The sequence below is a fragment of the Sparus aurata genome, chromosome 7 (genome assembly GCF_900880675.1).
Source record: "Sparus aurata chromosome 7, fSpaAur1.1, whole genome shotgun sequence".
NCBI classification, from domain to species: Eukaryota; Metazoa; Chordata; class Actinopteri; order Spariformes; family Sparidae; genus Sparus; species Sparus aurata.
This window is the reverse complement of record NC_044193.1, coordinates 34,950,529-34,954,539: the sequence shown is the minus strand read 5'-3', so window position 1 is coordinate 34,954,539 and position 4,011 is coordinate 34,950,529. Positions and strand designations below refer to the sequence as shown.

Below are 4,011 nucleotides of genomic sequence, written 5' to 3'. Positions count from 1 at the left end.
GTTTGGTTACCATAGCTAAAACAATGGAGTTTGGACTGCTTGAATGACATCCGTGTTAACTGTTCTGCAAAAGGGTGGGGACAATGTGTCAATCCAATGAGAAAGGGTTACCACATTTGCAAGAGGTGTCTTGTGCTCTGCTGAGACGGTGATGATGAAAACCAAGTGGATCCCAGTTTGTTTAAGCAGGTCAAAGCAATCAATAAAAACTGTAACCATCCCTCGCACTAACTCTAAAGCAGGGGAGGCTGCCTTCTGTATCTATGCCCCAAGTAGATGGAACACCCTGCCTGAGGACTTGAGAGACACTCCTACACTGAGTACTTTTAAAAGCAGGTTAAAAACCTTACTTTTTTCTAAAGTTTATGACTGAGTGTTTGTGTGTGTGTGTGTGTGTGTGCATGGCGGTAAATCGATGTCAATACAATTAAAGAGACACGCAGCAACGCACGCATTATTATTTTGTTATGCGTGCGTGCGTGCGTTGTTACGTGCATATTGTATTTCACGCGTAACAAAAAGCTGCGTACGTATGAAGCAGCGTGCGCACGTCTGTCTGTCACTGTTTGACAAATGTTGTTAGGCGTTCACACGTACGTGCGGTCGCAGACTCTGATGCTTCGCAGCCGGAAGTTGATCTGCAGCGCGCACATCAGTTCGCGTACATGAACGCCTCACGTAGTTGGCCTTTTCATTTTAATCAACCAGGGGAGGCAGCAGTGAGCCATACTTTGCTTGCCGGAAATTCAAACGAAGAAGAAGAAGAAGTTTTTTTTTTTTTTTTTTAATTTAACCCTGTAAAGCCTGACCCATCAAAACATTGCCAGAAAATTCTAATTTTTTGGAACTGAGATGTTTATAAAACCTTTTAACAAAATCAGTTCAAAAATTTTTTCTATATCATTTTGTTTATGAGATATTTTTTGTATCACATTTGATACATTGGGTGTTTTTGGCAACTTTTTGCTCAAAACAGTGTTGATTTAAGATACAAATCTAATTGTGCAAATAACATTTTGAAAATATAGAACATCTTAGGCAGCTTCTCTCATTGTTTTTTTATAGATAAAACTTTTCACAGTCTTTTTTTTTCACTTTGTGGTCGGCACAAGAACAGTTTCGGTCCTTGTTCAGGCAAAAATGCACCTTATACCTTCACAGTTGGCATGTGAGAGATGATTGCTGGTGCAGTGCTTGCAAAATAGTGTGTGATTGTATTGTGGTAGGATTGATGTTGATTCCATTACAAAAATGTGACATGACCATTCAGGGATAAATACCTGCAGTATCAAATTTGATACACCCTTTTTTAACACAGTTTAACTGTAATATAAAGAATGAATCATAAAGTAATTATGCATTGATTCAATACATAACATATTTACTTGAAAAAATGAGTAACAATATAAATGTTATTCCTACTGTAACTTCTTGTAAACTAGCAAAGATTTTCCTGCCAAAAGTGTGAGAATGATTTAATGACAGCGGCCATTTTGAAAAAGCCAAAAAAAGTCCTTCCACTGCCTGCAGTGGAATGATTATCCACTAGTGGGCAGAATACATGTATCAGGTGATATACAACAGGTTTTTAAGGAAAGTATTGATTATGTTGACAAGATAGAGGTCTCAGAAACTTGCGTATCAAATATGATACAAATGGTCATATAGGGTTAAACAAGAAGAAGAAGAATGAGAAAGGTGACTGGGGTAATATTTACGTATAAATACATAGGTCATTTGTGTTGTGTAAGTTTAAAAGTAGAGTCTGGAGTATTGCTTGTTACAGTTTGTAAGCAAAACATTGAAACTGGGCCCCTCCTCTCAGGCTCAACTGGGTAACGTTAGCCTCCTGCCCCTGACAGCAGCAGTTACCAGGACCACAAAGGTAAGGAAATACAGTCCGAGAGAAGCGCTGGTGCCTCCGTCACCAACACCGGGAGCCTCCGGTGTTATGTTGCCGTTGTGGTCAGCTGGGAAGACGTTATTAGCGGCGGATGCTAACCGCTAGCCAAAGTTAGCATCGAGTTAGCGCACCACCACAACAGTCTACAGTCTAGGCTTTAGTTGTCAGTGACGGGAATCGGCCCGCGGCTCCAGCGCTTCACTCAGGCTATATTTCTTTTTCTTTGCCGTCCTGACTGCTGCTGCTGAGAGAGAGAGACGTGCTAGCACCATGGATGTATTGTTATAATAGATCCATGCCTAGCACTCAGCAGCATCAGAAACAGCTAGTGGGGCTAACGGGAGGGCTACACACAGCCCCACCACACAGGACTAGAAGCCAGGTTATGATTAAGACGGGTTTCATTTTTAAAAGTCTAGCGTTTATTTTGGGCAAAAAACTCAAGACTCAACCTTTTTGACAGGGTTCATAAAACTCATTCTGTGCCTTAGACAGTATAATAAAGTATTAAGCACCAGAACTGCGCCCCCTGCTGTCGAAAAGAGCCTCCGCAGAGTGGGTTGATGCAGCAGGTGGAACATTTATATTGTTAGTGCTGCTAATCAGTTAGCTCGTTAATGCTTATTAGTTGCTAATGGTAAGAACTCTCCTACATGTGCTTGTATTATTGTTGTATATTGGCTGTTAATTAAGCTGAATGATTCATTCTTATTTCTATTGGTTGTTTACCATTCCTGGTACTGTATAGTTAACCATGTACCTGCTGTTCTGATAACTGCTTTTTATTCTCTGTTACAGAACCACACAACTTTCATATACCTTCCACACACACATACTCATCTGTCACACTCACACCATCAACCATTCCAAATCAGCAGTTGAGAAACTAAAAGGATAGTTTAACAACAGATCCACTCAGACACATGTCACACTGGTGAAAAGCACCTGTAGAACTGAGTTTTGAGAGCTTAAAAAAATAGTGTTGCCTGTAACGTTGTGTCTGGTTTTCACCATTTTATATACCTACACTAAGCTTGTCCTTTTTCACGTCAGGTGTATTGTTGATACAGGGCTAAACCAGGGTTTGACAAGAGTTGCCAGTGTCTGATTCTACACCCGAACACAGCAGAGTGGGCGGGGCATGCAGACCGACCCAGTTACACCTGCAGCGAGCAGACAGAGGAAGAGGAGTGTGAGATCCACGGGGAAAGGAGCAGGAGAAAGAGAACGACAGCTGTCGCCAGCAGACGGGCATTGACTGTCGGACTAATTGAAATGTGAGTTTATACTCTGCCCTAGGGATGTAATGAGATCAAAATCTACAGTATTTGCCGTCATTTCATACCATACATGTTCACAATAATATTGACACTTTTGTTATCACGATATCGTGGTATTACCAATACGTTACATCCCTACTCTGCCTCCATTGTGCGAGTAGTGATCCCTGGTCGTGGAAAGTTATTGTGAATGTGTGTAAAAGTACAGTGACTGAAGTCCTCCCCCCCTCCCCACATGACAGCGTAAGAGGCCGGCGCCCAAGGACGGTGTGACAGCAGTGGTGCCAATGATGAGAGTGATGTTGGCCCGACGTGACGGTGAACAGCTGATACTCCGCCCCATCATGTGAGCAACGATCTTAGGACGTAAATGAAGTGGTGTGCATGTATTGGGTTTAAAAGTGCAGTGACTGCCATCTCGTTTCCCCCACAGCTCCCGAGTCTGCGCCCGGCAGAGGACAGTGTGCAAGTGGAAGACAGCGGTGGTCGTGGAGAATCAGTGTTACCAAGTCACCACAATAACGGACCCCTTCCCCCCAGACCCCATTCTGTAATTTCTGTGAATAAATATTGTTTTAAATGCCCTTTACCGTCTCCAAGCACTTTCTTGGTTGTCGAAACACACGTCATATACATCAGCGTAGATGAGAGCCAGGTCAGAGACAAGAGAGACAATGAATGAAATCCCGCGAAATGATGTGCGGTCAATATGACCGCTTATGGCCGAAATAGGTAAAACAAATCATATTTTCTTTTCCTTTTCTGTAATTTATATAAAAAATATTCTCAATTAAAATACAGAGACTTTTAGAGAATGGTTAGAAGTCT

The 4,011-nt window shown here is 42.0% G+C and overlaps 2 long non-coding RNA genes across 2 annotated transcripts; both read left to right on the top strand.

Moving 5' to 3' along the window:
* Positions 1-1,716: 1,716 nt before the first annotated feature.
* On the top strand, positions 1,717-3,007 carry LOC115585387 (uncharacterized). The gene is made up of 3 exons (XR_003984698.1): positions 1,717-2,285; positions 2,702-2,837; positions 2,957-3,007. It is a non-coding gene; the product is annotated as an uncharacterized LOC115585387 (long non-coding RNA).
* A 33-nt stretch (positions 3,008-3,040) lies between these two features.
* Positions 3,041-3,767, top strand: LOC115585462 (uncharacterized). The gene is made up of 2 exons (XR_003984711.1): positions 3,041-3,180; positions 3,426-3,767. It is a non-coding gene; the product is annotated as an uncharacterized LOC115585462 (long non-coding RNA).
* Positions 3,768-4,011: the final 244 nt, after the last annotated feature.